This window comes from Aquarana catesbeiana, linkage group LG05 (assembly GCF_042186555.1).
Source record: "Aquarana catesbeiana isolate 2022-GZ linkage group LG05, ASM4218655v1, whole genome shotgun sequence".
Lineage (NCBI taxonomy): Eukaryota > Metazoa > Chordata > Amphibia > Anura > Ranidae > Aquarana > Aquarana catesbeiana.
The window spans coordinates 50,787,386-50,803,200 of NC_133328.1; the positions used below are offsets into that span (position 1 = coordinate 50,787,386).

Consider the following 15,815-nt stretch of genomic DNA (forward strand, 5'->3'; position numbering starts at 1 on the left):
GTACTTTAAGATATTGGTGCTATTAGAACGCTGGTCAGCAATGAAATGAGTAATGCAAAAATTGGAGGGGGGGTTATTGATCCTGCAGCCAGTAGCATGACTGATGACCAGATCAGAAGGTAGACCTGATGGCATAAATAGGCATGGCAAAGGGCACAGGATCATTCCATAAATGTATCAAACAGTTTCTAAAAGATCCTGATTGCTTGTTCACACCACAATTTTAGTCTTTTGGAGGTGTTTTTGCATAGGTAGTGTTTTCGCAATCCAGTTCATTTTTATTTCTCTTTTTTTGACAATTGAAAAATCCTTATTTTCATTAGGATAATGTGCATTCCGGTGCAGTTACACACTTTTTGATGCATTCCAGACAATAAAAATGCAGCATGTTCCACTTTTGTTGAAAGCACTGGAACTGACCACACTGGTGTGATCTAGGGCCATTGAAATACATGGCAAAGACTGTGCATGCAGCCTGGATGCAGCTCAAAAACACGAAAAAAACACTGGAAAGCATCTAGTGATAGGGCCAGTTCACACCATGAATAAATGCATGCACTACTTTCAAAATGGACAGAAACCGGATTGCATGGTGCTACTATACCATGCAATTTGTTGCAGGCATACGCAGTGCGTTTGTGACCTGTGTTTGGGATGTTGCTAAATTATCAACCGCTACTGCAGATTGCAAGTGCAGTACGTTTCTGGTGTGAACTGGCCCTGAACCAGGCTATGTGAAGAAAACAGAGGAAGAAGGGACTGCAAAGTAAACCAAAATCAAATAAAGAATTCCTAGTGCTAAACAGACAAGATTGTACAATGCAGAAACCTTGTAGCCACGATTTTGGGTGGGGGAATTAGAAACAAACACAAAAAAGAGTAACAAAAATGTTTAATAGAAATAATAATAAAACAATCAGCTAAAAGGAGCCTGGAAGGACAATAAGGCTAGGTTCACACTGCTGCAATTTGATTTTCGTCCCTCGTTCACACTGAATGCAACTTTGAAATCGCACTACTTCAGCGCTAAAGCTGGTCAGTGATGTTTTATGTCCAGGTTGCTGACATCTGTGCAATTTCATGCACAAATGTCAATGCAAGTTGCACATGAAATAGCCAAAAATAGTGCAGGAACTTTTTCGAATTGGTGCAATTTGGAGTTGCACTGATTTGAACGGTTTCATAGGCACAAATAGGGTGCAACATGTCATGCGATTTTGAACTGTCAATGACAAGTCGCACCGGTGTGAACGGGGCTCAGTGAAATTATATAATGCTACTTGGATGCAACTTTAACCCTTTCATGACTAAGCCTATTTTTGAAATTTGGTGTTTACAAGTTAAAATCCGTATTTTTTGCTAGAAAATTACTTAGAATCCCCAAACAATATATATATATATATTTTTTAGCAGAGAATCTAGAGAATAAAATGGAAATTGTTGCAATATTTTATATCACACGGTATTTGTGCAGCGGTGTTTTAAACGCAAATTTTTGGGAAAAGGGAAATGAATTTTAAAAAATCCAAACAGTAAAGTTACCCCAATTTTTTTGTATAATATGAAAGATGATGTTACGCCGAGTAAATAGATATCAAACATGTCATGCTTTATAATTGCACGCACTCGTGGAATGGCGACAAACTACAATACCTAAGAACTTCCATAGGCGACGCTTTAAATTTTTTTTACGGTTACCAGGTTAGAGTTACAGAGGAGGTCTAGTGCTAGAATTATTGCTCTCGCTCTGACGATCGCGGCAATACCTCACATGTGTGATTTGAACACCGTTTACATATGCGGGCGCGACTTCCGTATGCGTTTTCTTTGCTGTGCGAGCTCACGGGGACGGGGGCGCTTTAAATTTTTTTTTTCTTATTTATTTTATTTAATTATATATTTATAAATTGTGTTTAAAAAAAAAATAAAAAAATTTTGATGACTTTTATTGCTGTCACAAGGAATGTAAACATCCCTTGTGACAGTAATAGGTGGTGACAGGTACTCTTTATGGAGGGATCGGGGGTCTAAAAGACCCCCGATCCCTCCTTTGCACTTCAAAGTATTCAGATCGCCGAAAACTGCAATTCTGAATACTGTGTATTTTTTTAAAAACGGCGCCATTGGCAGCCGAGTAAACGGGAAGTGACGTCATGACCTCGCTTCCGTGTTTACGATTAGGAGGCTGGAACGAAGCAGCCCACTGCTTCATTCCAGCCCGCCCCCAGCCGCCGGAGGCAGCCGATTGGTCACCGGGCCTCCCGATCGAACGGGAGGCCCGGTAAGAGCGGCAGGAGGCAGCGGGAGGCGGCGGGAGGGGGGGACGTCCCCTCCCGCTCCTCCGGTATAACAGCCGAGTGGCTTTTAGCTGCAGCAGCTGTTATACTCGGATAGCCGATCGCCCGCTCTAAACAATGGTACTGGGATGATGCCTGTAGCTGCGGGCATCATCCCGGTATAACCCCAGAAAGCCGAGTACGCACATCTGCGTACGCTCGGAAGGAAGGGGTTAATAAGGTTTGTATATTCTATGGGGCCTAAATCATGTTGGATTCACACCAAAGTAGTACAGGAACCTTTTCCAAAATCGTTCAGTGCTGAGTTGCATTGATGTGAACAGACACCTTTGAAAACAATGTGATTTCCCTTGTCATAAGATTCTTTGCAACTAAAAATGCATCTGAAATCGCAATAGTGTGAACCAGGCCTTAGACATATACCACTAATTTTACCATATTGGAGCAAAGTCATGTAGAAAGCATTTACAATTTTCATCCAAACCCTGATGACTGTTTTGCCCCTGAAACGCATTGGCTACCCTTTGTCTTTCTGTCATCTTAATTTTACCAACAATAAATGGTGATAGACTCTTATGGACCTGAATCAAGCATGTAACACAGAAGCTCTGACTTTTTAGACTTGATTGGCTACATGCCTGTTCCAGGTCAGTAACTTACTACTGTGTTTCCCCAAAAATAAGACCAGGTCTTTTATTAATTTCTGCTACAAAAAACACACTAATGCCCCGATGGAAAATGTCCGATCGGAGCGTGTTGTCGGAAATTCCGACCGTGTGTGGGCTCCATCGGACATTTTCCATCGGATTTTCCGACACACAAAGTTGGAGAGCAGGAGATAAAATTTTCCGACAACAAAATCCGATCGCGTCAATTCCGACCGTGTGTGGCCTGTTCCGACGCACAAAGTGCCACGCATGCTCAGAAGAAATTCCAAGACGGAACAGCTTGTTCTGGTAAACTTAGCGTTCGCAATGGATACAGCACTTTCGTCACGCTGCAATGTTAAAAATGGTTTAATACAGCGCACTCTCTTCTTCTTTATAATGTGACAAGAATTAAGTAGTTTTGCTGCTCATATTCACACACACTTCTCACAAAGTTTTATTTTTGTTTTTTTTTTGGGATTCCCTGAATATATTGTTATTAGTTGTCACATCTGACAGAATGTTTTTTTTTTTATTTTATTTTTTTGGGGATTTTAAGCCTTTTTTTTTATTTAATGTTTGGATTTTTTCCAAGGCTGATCTTTATTCAATGTTATTTTTATTTTTACTCCAGAATATTTTTGTGTGTGTTTTGTGTGTCAAGTTACCACAACACCATTGATATCTTTTATTATTTAATCTCAAGGAGATTGTTTGTTGTTGGTGTCCCTTGTTCATTTCACATTGTATATTTGAAATGTACCTGAATCCTCACAAACAAACTGTCCTTTTTGAAGTAAAACACATAGGAGAGTATAATTCAAAACAAAAATCCTTTATTAAGGGATCAGAACCAAACAAAGAGGAAGGCAACACTGGATCAACATGAGAAATTAGCGAAGCCTGGGACCCCCACGGCAGACATCAATTCTTGAACATCAAAATTGGTGGCCTGAGGAGTGCATATGTAAGGGAGGGCAGTCTGGTCCAGAATTCGCAGAGATCCAGATAGCAGCAGATGACATGTGTGTCCCCAGGCTGTGGTACCACAAGAGGCTGCATTTTTTGGCCGACCAGACTGGATCCAGGGTCCTCACTTTCTGGTCTTCCTTTCACGCTTCCTTCCGGGCTGTGGCTGTGCAGTTGGAGATGTGGCAGGAGGAGGACTGGGAGGACCTGGAGGAGGACTGGGAGGACCTGGAGGAGAGGGAGGACGAGTAGAAGGACCTGCAGGAGGAGGAGGAAGACCATCGCAAAGGTGTGTCTGAGGTGTCATTTGGCCCCTCATACCTTTGTTAAGAGCCTCCAATATGAGCGCCTCACACAAGACTTGTTGGCCCTCCTCCATCCTCTGCATTTTATAGGCAATGACGGCAGCAATGTCCTCCTCCACGGTCTGTCGTGCTCCCAGGACCTCTGTAGCCCTCCAAAAGAGTCCTCCGGTAGCCTCCTCTAGGGCACTCCTCCTACTGCCACTTTCTCTTTTCAGGGGGGGTGGAGGGACCTGCAGATCAGCCAGCCGGCTCGGCCCGGCCACCTCCTGGCTGAGACTTCCCTGTGTATGAAAAAAGGGACATGGTTTTAGTTTTTGCTTCATCAATCACAATCCTAAATTAGTACTCCCAACTAACATCTAGTTAACATCATTGATTGGACAAGCAGAAATATTTAGAGGAATGCTATACCTGGCTCAATCTGGGCTCCTCCACATGTGGCCTGGAAGGGCCAGGTTGGGCGTCAGAAGCCTCAGCCAGGGGGGAAGGAAGCGTGGAAGGAAGACTGGAGAGGGATGGCCTGGGTTCAGTCTGGCCTGCCAGAAAATGCAGCCTGTCGTAGTACAACATCCTGGGGACATAGATGTCATCTGCTGCTCCGGATCTCTGTGAATCCAGGACTTTCTTGCGCTCCCTTAGATATGTACTCCTCAGGCCACCAATGAAAATCTTTAAATAGGTGATGTCTGCCGTGGGGATCACCTGCTTCACAATTTCACACAATTGCACCAGTGCTGCCTTCCTCTTTGCTTGGTTCTTGAAATGGGGGTGTTTAATCTCCCACAGACAGGGCAGCTCCCTTAAGATATCTATGAATACTGACATGAAGTCATTGTCTTTCAGTAAGATATCCATGTTCACTGCAAGACACAACACAAGACAAAGCCTAATGTCAGACAAAACTCTCCTAATCTTGTTACAATATAGGCTTCAATGTAGAAGCAGTATAGGCACAAGTTTGTCTCTTACCTTCGTTCTTACGATCGGCGCATCCAATGCTCCTTCCTCCGCTCACAGATCGTACGTAATACGCACGCGTGTTACGCTTTATACACACTGCGCATGCGTGTAACTCTGCCCGCCCCTGACGTTCTTTCTAGTTTATTCCCCGCCCCTTTTCGTTCGGCGCAGTGGGTGAAGAGCACATGGCGGAGTTAGAGCAGGTGTGTGCTAATTATAGCAACGAGGAGGAGGAAAGCCCGGATCCAGGCACGTCCCGATCCAGAAGGAGACGTTTTAAGGCCACAAATATGTCCTTTGGGGAGATGTTGGAGATGGTCGACATCATGAGGAAGTCCGACTATGACGGGAAGTATGGGCCTTACCCCAACCCCAACATCAGAAAGGCCAAGATCATGGTGAAAGTGATCAAAAGCCTTCACAGGAATTTCGGGGTACGAAGATCGAAAGATCAGCTCAGGAAGCGGTGGTCGGACCTGAAGTTAAGAGAGGCAGAGCAGTACCGAAAGATCCGGAGAGTGCTGCAAAAAAGTAAGTAGTTGTGCTGTGTTCCTATTCTTTCTGTCTTTATTGCGTTCGTGCTGCTACATATGCTTTTATTAATTGTAACGTTTAAAAGGGCAACTTTAATGTTCATGGGCCCATTATTCGTTCGTATCAAACATTTTTCTTTCGGCCTCTAAAACACCATTGTTTAGGCCATATGCATTTTCCCACATTTTTTTTGGGCCTACTTGGATGCCAAATATTTGTTTGTGTAGATGGGTTTGTTACTAGAATGAAATGCCAACTAGATTCTGTGTAAGGAGAGGACACTGAGCAGCTGTTTTCACAACTGGACACTGGAGCACTAGTGTGGGACACAAGAACACCATTTTTATTAGGGGGCCACACAGGTGCTCCAGTGTATACTATAGGGGGGGCTACATCTGTGAAGCTTGTACTAAACAGGTAAAGTATTGCAGCTTGACAAAGGGCAATAAAAAAAATACATCTTGGAACTCGGCTAAAATAGACAATTGTACCCCACTTCCAAGCAATGTTTCCTATTTCTAGTTCTGCCATCAAATATCTGTGTGCTAATTATACCATTTTTGTTTTACATAGGGGAGAAAAGACTCGGAGGACAACCCTCATCCGAGGAGACCAGAGACCCTTCACCTCTGGAAGAAGGTGAAATACCCCAAACCCAAGCTGAGCAGGAGGAAGAAGAAGATGTGGTGGAGATTGGCACCACAACAGGTGAGTGTCTGCGACCACAGGCTCAGGTAAAAGAGATGGATGGTGGCAGATTTTTGAGACCTGTTTTTTTTTTCTTTCTCTCTTTTTAGGTGATCGTGATGTGAGGGATAGAGAACGTTTCACATCAGAAAGTGCCCAGATCCTGATCGGGGAGATCATGGGGTGTAATGCCGAACTGCAAAACATCCAGCAAAAAATCAATGATGTTATTAAAAAAAATAATAACATCATTGATGTTTTGGGGCGAATTTAAAACCCCACAAAATCACTTTTTGGATTGTGGTCCAATCTTTTAAATTTTTTTGCAATGTTTTGAAAAGCCAAATTTTGGGGATGCACACAGTGTGCCAACATGTGCTATCTGCCATCACGGGAGATCAATGGATGCGTTTTGGGGGTGCAACCCCTTCCTCAATTATAAAGTCGCGTTGAGGAAGGGCTTGCTCCCCCAAAACACGTCCCTTGATCCCTCCTGATGGCAGATAGCACATGTTGACATTCGTAAATTGGTGTGCATCTTCCAAATTTGGCTTTTCCTGGGGTGATTTCCCCCCATCTGAACGCTATATCAAACCCAGTTCCTAAATGCTGATGTCTGATATAGCCTTCAGGTTTTACTTAATGTGAACTTTGTAAGTTCAAGTTTTTTGTCTTTCTTGTTGGTTTTAACCAGGCCTGTTTTATCTGAAATGGACATTTCTATTTTTGATAATGCTACTGCAAAAATTGTTATACAACAAACATGTTGGTTTGTTTTAAAAACCTTTGGTAAATGCACATGTGATTGTGCAGGTATAAAAAAGTTGCTTACTCAAGAATGTGTGGATTATTGTGTCAACACTACAATACAACACTTTTGGGGTGATGTAATTGTTTTCTGAGAAAATGTGGGTTATTTCCTAAGGGCAAATCCTCTTTGCACTACAAGTGCAGGTTCCGTGCAGTTGCAAGTGCTCTTGTAGTGAAATGTGTTTTTGCATTTAGGAAATAACAGCCAACAGTGCTTTGTATAATAAGGTTACACAATCACAACATTTTCTGGACTCAACACATTTCTGTCAGGGTCAGCTAAAACAAACACAAGCAGTAAATGTCCACCAAGAATGTCTTTTTTTTTTTTATTAGAAAAAGGCTTCACAGATTTGCTGGCATATTGATAGCCCCCCTACCCGCAAAGAACTCCAGGTAGCGTAACCGGACATCACGGGCACTCAGGTAGGGCAAGCCAGGACGGCCACTTTCAAGCGGCGTCAGTGTGGTTTGATGTAGGATTCCGGCCTCAGGCCCAACTGAGCCAGCATAGTTGGCCGAATGTTTCCTTAAAAAGTTATGGAGAACACAGCATGCCAGTATAATATGGTTCAGTTTATACTCCGCCATATGGATGGCTGTCAGAAATAGTTGGAACCGGCTGGCCAGGATTCCAAATGTGTTCTCCACCACTCTTCGGGCTCTGGCCAGCCGGTAATTAAAAACCCTCTGTTCCGGGGTGAGGGTCCTCATTGGGAATGGCCACATCAGGTGGTCCCCCAGCGCAAATGCTTCATCAGCAACGAACACAAATGGGAGTCCTTCCACATTGTCCTCTGGAGCTGGCAAGTCCAAGCTGCCATTCTGGAGACGCCTGTAGAACTCCGTCTGGGCGATGATTCCACCATCGGACATCCGGCCATTCTTCCCCACGTCCACATACAAGAAGTCGTAATTAGCCGACACCACCGCCAACATCACTATACTATTAAACCCCTTGTAATTATAATAGTACAACCCCGAGTTGGGTGCTGGGATGATGTGGACGTGTTTCCCATCAATTGCCCCTCCGCAGTTAGGAAAGTCCCACCGCTCGGCAAAGTGGGAGGCCACAGTCTGCCATTCCTGTGGCGTGGAAGGAAACTGTTGAGGAAAAAACAATAAACATTACTATTTTTACTCTGAAACATGGCAAGCAGATTAGACACAAACATTATGGGGCAACCTCCAGATAGCATTTATTAAGGGGAATTTAACAACACCAAAGTATAAGGTACACCTATCATATTCCCCCTCCCCCCCTCTCATGGGCCATTTCTAACATTATAGGGGGGTTGGAATCTTGGACAGGTAACCCTCTTCACTTCATTGAGAGATGAATGCCTAAATAATGGGTATTACTTGGAACAGCCCCTCCTTAGTTACGCTATTGGCAGACCACTGGACAGGTAAGAAGTGTCTGAATACAAAGATATAAATACACACTGTACACATTTGAGGACATTTGGACATTCTGCTATTACCTATCAAGATAATAATAGGATACAAAAACTTTAAACAGTACCATTGAAAAGTATACAGGCAGGCCCTTGCACTACATGCTTTGGGGAATTCATCCATAAATCTGACCAGTAAAGAGGTGGGTATAGTGTGTATGGGTCTGGCAAAGTCAGCAGATAGATGATTGAGGATAGAGAATTGGAATCAGCTGACTTAGAAGTTGGGGGAGGGAGGGTTACTAAAAATTATTTGGGGACACCACAAAAAAAGCCTCTGGCACTCTGCCTGAATTTAAAGCTAAAATAACATTTCTTTTCTCGGACATCACGGGACACAGAGCCACAGTAATTACTGATGGGTTATAGGGTATCACTAGGTATTGGACACTGGTCACACCCTAATCAGGAAGTTCAACCCCCTATATAACCCCTCCCCTTCCAGGGATACCTCAGTTTTTACACCAGTGTCTTAGGTGTTGGACGTGTAAAGATGTCCTGTGCTGAAGCTCCAAAAGGAATATTCTAAGATCCTATACTGGGGCAAGCCAGGCGACCGGATCCATTCAAAGTGTCTTTTCATGGCCGAATTGGATGGTACCCGGGCTCGTGTCCGAAGAAACGAGGTTTTACCTGTAACGCTTCTCTTTTTAGAGAGCTGGACCCGCGGATCAGAAAATGGCTTTAAACTTCCTAATTTCTGGCGAGGTGCTTTACAGGCCCAGAACTGAAGGATCCCCCTACTGATGGGGGCCCCAGTCTCTGACGGTTTTTCCACAAACGGAGCCCACCGTGAGAGGCGAAGGCTGGGTCTGTGTAAACTGAACCCTGCGGCCTGGATAAGGTAAGAGGAGATTCCACAGAATTTTAATTCTAGTGGCTTTTCTCCTTTAAGGTGAATGCATGCTGTGCCTATTGTGACCACCGGGGGCTGCCAAGAGCACAAACCTTTTCATGTTTGATCTGTCTCAGCGTCCGCTGCATTAGCTCTTCCTCCAGCTCCAAAGGTAGATGGTGGGGGGTTTTCTCTGCTGGGATGGTCCCCCCAGGCTAGGGAAAGGCTCAGGTATGCTGTAAGGCGGGTGAGACCGCACTGTCACAGCCGCTGCCGCCGCCGCCACCGAAGCCGCATTGCGATGCAGGGCCCATCACTGCCGGCCTCCTCCTTATTCCCCCAACCCCAGCCTCCCTTCAGGCTTGTCAGAAAGGGTCGGCTCGCGCGGGAAGCGCTCGTTTTTCAAAAACGAGGTGGGGGAAGGGGGGGCGGGGCGTCAGCACAGCGTCAGCGTGCCCAGACGCCCACAGTGCCAGAAAGCATGGCCATTTAAAGCACACTGTACAGGTGCTCTGAGCTTTGGAGAGACACAGAGCTGACAGTCGCATGTAAGGTGGGACACAGGCATTCCCCTAGGCTGCATTTACTAAAGAACACCGGACTGGGCATTTGGTAGCAAGGCTTTTAGCCAGACTACATCGCTCAGCAGTCAGTGTTCGCTTTTGATACCTCACACCTTGTTGCTTTGCACTATGGGTAGAAGAGGTTCAAGCACCCCAAGAACCAGAGGCACTAGGGGGTCTCGTTCAGGTTCTGAGGACCCCCTGTCTGCTACACCATCTCCTCCTGAGGGACCCGGGGCAGCTGGACAGGGAGAGCCATTGGGGTTAGGGGCTACATCTGCTGCCGGCACTTCAGCCCCTGTGTATATTACACAAGAAGTTTTTTCCTCAACCATTTCTGGATTAGAGAAAAAGCTAATGGCCGCGATTACATCTTCACGCAGTGAAAGAAAACGCACAAGGCCTTCCTCTGCTTCCCAAGACCCTCAGTCAGAGGAGCTCTGGGATAAAGGAGATGAATCCCTTTCAGAGGATCGGGATGGGACAGATGATTCCTCTTCGGAGGATTCAGGTGGAGAGCGACCCTCTGCGACTTCCCAAGAGGAGAAAGTCTTAGTGCAGATCCTCACTGGTTTGGTCCGCTCCACATTTAAGTTGTCCCTACCTGAAACTACTACAGAAACCTCTTCTGCTTTGGGGTCACTGAAACCTTTCCAAGCAGCACATGCTTTTCCTGTTCATAATTTACTTGAAAAGCTGCTTTATTCTGAGTGGGATCACCCAGATAAGCGATTTCTTCCGCCGAAAAAGTTTTCTACACTTTATCCTATGGAAGAAAAGTTTATTAAGAGGTGGGGAATACCGGCCATTGATGCGGCCATTTCCTCTGTAAATAGTAATCTGACTTGTCCTGTAGACAACGCTCAGATGCTCAAAGATCCTGTGGATAAAAAGATGGACTTCTTATTGAAAGATGTGTTCTCTTTAGCAGGATCAGTGGCCCAACCTGCAGTAGCAGCGATTGGAGTCTGTCAATACTTAAGAGACCATGTTAAACAGGTCATCAAAGTATTACCTGAACAGCAGGCCCAGGGGTTTGCTAACCTTCCTGCGGCTTTATGTTATGCTGTTGATGCCATTAGAGATTCTATCGTGCAAACCTCTCGCCTCTTGCTTGGGTTGGTGCATATACGTAGAATCTTATGGTTGAAAAACTGGTCAGCCGAAGCACCATGTAAGAAGCTACTGGCTGGGTTTCCCTTCCGTGGTGAAAGGTTGTTTGGAGAGGACTTGGATAATTATATCAAGATGATCTCCTGTGGGAAAAGCACTCTCTTACCTGATAAGAAGAAGAGTAAGCGTCCCTCTTTTAAACGGACTCTTTCCCCAGCGCCAGGGGCATCAGCCTCCAGGCAGTCACGAGGGTCTCCTCCATATGGGGCAAGAAACAAGAGTCAACCCCAGGGACACAAGAAATCCTGGGGGAAAAGGTCTTCTAAGCAAGACACTAAGACCTCTTCATGAAGGGGCGCCCCGCTTGCTCGAGTGGGGGGAAAGACTGCTGCAGCTCTCAGGGCCCTGGCAGAAGGACTTCCAGGACAGATGGGTGATCTCCACGGTAACCTTAGGGTACAGACTGGAGTTCCAAGAATGTCCCTCTCCTCGTTTCCTCAGATCAGGTGTTCCCAGAAAGCCAGAAGAGAAGCAGTCCCTCCTTCTAGCGATAAAGCGACTTTTGTCGCAAGAGGTCATTGTGGGGGTTCCCACAAAGGATCAAGGATTGAGACTTTGTTCCAATCTTTCTATGGTCCGAAAACCAAATGGGGACGACAGACCCATTTTGGATTTGAGAGATCTGAAACGATTCCCAAGGATGCAGTCCTTTCGTTTGGAATCAATTCAGACAGTAATCTCCGTCCTGCAGGGAGGAGAATTTCTGATATCAAAAGGCATCAGAGATGCAGGCCTATATGTGCCCAGTTTTCCTGCTTAACTGAAGTGTCTGCAGGCAAAGATCACTGCTCTAAGGGAGCTGATTCTGACAGTCAGGGCCAAGAAGGGTCTTTCTGTCCGCCTTTGTATAAGGCTGCAGGGGAAGATGGTGGCTTCATTCGAAGCAGTTCCCTATGCGCAGTTCCAAGCAGAACTGTTGTAACACAGTATTCTGTTGACCTGGAACAGGAAGGTGCAGGCATTAAACTTTCCAATGCACCTATCGCATGCGATGCGTCAGAGCCTCAGTTGATGGCTCATACCCGAAAACCTACAGAAGGGGAAATCCTTCCTACCGGTTGCCTGGGATCCTCTTGCAGGCAGGACGGATGCGTTGGTGATTCCGTGGCATCGGCTCTCACCGATTTATGCATTCCCTCCCATTCTGCTACTGCCACGGCTCCTTCGCAGACTCAGGCAAGAAGGGAAGTCGGCACTTCTGGTGGCCCCCGTTTGGTCCAGAAGAACCTGATAAGCAGAAATAGCAGGGATGATGGTGGGTTCCCGGTGGACCCTACCGATACACCCAGACCTGTTAGCTCAAGGTCCGGTGTTCCAGCCTGCCTCACAAATGCTAGATTTGAAGGGTGGGCTATTGAATCCCACGTTCTGAAAAATCGTGGGCTTTCAGGTCCTGTCATATCTACCTTGATCAAGGCAAGGAAGCCAGCTTCCAGAATGATTTATCATAGTGTCTGGAAAGCTTATGTATCCTGGTGTGAATCCAGGGGTTGGCATCCCAGGAAATATGTCATAGGTAGAATTCTGGATTTTCTACAATTAGGATTAGAGATGAAGCTGGCCTTGAGTACCATCAAGGGCCAGGTGTCGGCCTTATCAGTGTTGTTTCAACGGCCGCTTGCTTCGCATTCTCTGATCCGAAACTTTATACAGGGGGTGATGCGTCTTAATCCTCCGGTTAAGGCGCCCCTAAACCCCTGGGACTTGAACTTGGTTCTATCGGTGTTACAAAAACAACCTTTTGAACCAATACGTCAGATTCCTTTGGTCTTACTGACGAGGAAACTAATTTTCCTGGTAGCTATCTCTTCTGCTAGAAGAGTATCAGAAATAGCAGCTCTTCCCTGTAAAGAGCCTTACTTGACTATACACAAGGATAGAGTGGTACTGCGCCCTCATCCTAGTTTTTTTACCGAAGGTGGTTTCAGATTTTCATCTAAACCAAGACATTGTGCTACCTTCCTTTTTTCCAGAACCTTGTTCTTCGGAAGAAAGGTCATTACATTCTTTGGATGTAGTAAGAGCAGTCAAGACCTATCTGGAGGCAACTGCTCAGATTCGCAAGACGGATGTCTTGTTCGTGCTGCCGGAGGGTCCCAATAGAGGACAGGCAGCGTCAAAAGCGACCATTTCTAAATGGATTCGACAGTTGATTATTCAAGCTTACGGTTTGAAACGGAAGGTTCCCCCGTTTCAGATCAAGGCACATTCCACAAGGGCTATTGGTGCTTCTTGGGCAGTGCATCACCGGGCCTCTATGGCTCAGATCTGCAAGGCCGCAACCTGGTCTTCAGTTCATACATTCACCAGATTCTATCAGGTGGATGTGAGAAGGCATGAGGATATCGCCTTTGGGCGTAGTGTGCTGCAGACAGCGGTACAAGGTCCTCAGGTCTGATAGCACCCTACTTGGTTGTGATTCCCCCCCCTCAGTTGGCATTGCTTTGGGACATCCCATCAGTAATTACTGTGGCTCTGTGTCCCGTGATGTCCGAGAAAAGAAAATAGGATTTTTTATTACAGCTTACCTGTAAAATCCTTTTCTTTCGACGGACATCACGGGACACAGAGGTCCCGCCCCTCTTCTAATACACCTATACTGCTTTGCTACAAAACTGAGGTATCCCTGGAAGGGGAGGGGTTATATAGGGGTTTGAACTTCCTGATTAGGGTGTGACCAGTGTCCAATACCTAGTGATACCCTATAACCCATCAGTAATTACTGTGGCTCTGTGTCCCGTGATGTCCGTCGAAAGAAAAGGATTTTACAGGTAAGCTGTAATAAAAAATCCTATTTTCCAAACATTTTAGGGGTGTTTGGGATAAAGCACTACTATGGAGCTGATAAAATACATTGTTAAGTGACTACATGAGGTGAATATAGGGCAGGAGACACCATGCTGGGGAGGTTATTGAAGGGCAAATATGTATGAAGGACATAAAATAATAATTACATAAAAATCCAGCATGCATGAGGACAAAGGGGACATTCACAGCATATTACAATCATGGTAATTAGGGAATGAGGAAAGAAATACAATATATTATCAAACATTCAATACAATAAAATGTGATATTAAAGCATAAAAATCTTACCTTCATATACTCCTTCTGCAGGACCTGGATGATGGCAGAACAGGTCTCTGGGATAATGATCCCCAGAGCCTGGGGGGAGATGCCTGTCGAGAACTTCATATCCTGCAGACTTCTCCCTGTGGCCAAATACCGCAAGGTAGCGACCAACCTCTGCTCCGAAGTGATGGCTTGCCTCATGCAGGTATCCTGCCTGCTAATATAGGGGGTCAGCGAAGCCAACAAATGGTGAAACATGGGGTCCGTCATCCTGAGAAAGTTCCTGAAATCATCAGGATTAGTCTCACGGATCTCACGGAGCAAAGACATATGAGAGAACTGGTCACGCTGAAGCAACCAATTCTTGGTCCATGAACTCCTCCCCACCCTGTTCATGGACTGGACTTGTGTCACGGTCAGGACCCCAACACCAAGCCCCCGCACAGCACGAACTCTACGAGGAGTACGCATACGAAACATGGCTAGAAAACGGTCGGCTGCTCAGAACGAAGTAACAGAATGCACTGAAGAACAGCAAGGCCTGTGAAGAGCGACCTGAAAAACAGTAACGAACGAACAAGAATACAATGACTACCTAAAGTCACGCGGAACTCGCTGCATGCACTGAAGAGCAGATACAAACCCACAAGCACAAACTGATCGGCAGAAAACGATCTGAAAGCCACGAGTCTGAAAAAGCGCGAATCGTCTCTCACCAAACTTTTACTAACACGAGATTAGCAAAAGGAGCCCAAAGGGTGCCGCACTTGGTTCTGAACCGGCTTTTTCTAATCTCGTCGTATGTGGTGTACGTGACCGCGTGGTTGGCGATCGGAAATTCCGACAACTTTGTGCGACCGTGTGTAGACAAAAAAAGTTTGAGCCAACATCCGTCGGAAAAAATCCTAGGATTTTGTTGTCGGAATGTCCGAACAAAGTCCGACCGTGTGTACGCCCTATAAGGCTTATTTCCAGGAGATGTCTTATCTATGTCCCCTGTCTTCTCTCCCCCTGTCTGATCAGGAGTCATCATTATGACATCTTTAATCCCAAAAATAAACAAAAATATGTAATCCATTTTGTAAAAATATTATATAATGTCCAGTGTGTCTCCTTTTGTAACTTTATAAAAATATTATATAATGTTCAGTGTGTCTCCTTTTGTAACTTTATTGTTGAAAATGCCTTATTTACAGTGCCGCTGGGCGCTCACGTGAACCGCTGTAGCTCTTCTTCCCCACTCCAAGCACTGCAGAGGGAGGGGCCGAGATGCCTGCTGATGTCAGACTCGCTCCGAGCACTGCTGAGGGAGGGGCCAAGATGCCTGCTGATGTCAGACTCGCTCCGAGCACTGCTGAGGGAGGGGCTACTGACATCAGCTGGGAGGAGAGGAGAAGATCTCCAGCGGGTCACGTGAGCGCCCAGCGGCACTGTAAATAAGGCATTTTCGACAATAAAGTTCTGAAAGAAGACACAGTGGACATTATATAATCTTTTTACAATACA

General features: G+C 45.6%; 1 protein-coding gene across 1 annotated transcript in view; it reads left to right on the forward strand.

Annotated features, from left to right (window-relative positions):
- The window catches only part of LOC141144247 (macrophage mannose receptor 1-like), a 180,252-nt gene that overhangs the window by 70,692 nt on the left and 93,745 nt on the right, over nt 1–15,815 (forward strand). The gene's annotated exons all lie outside the window — the stretch shown is intronic.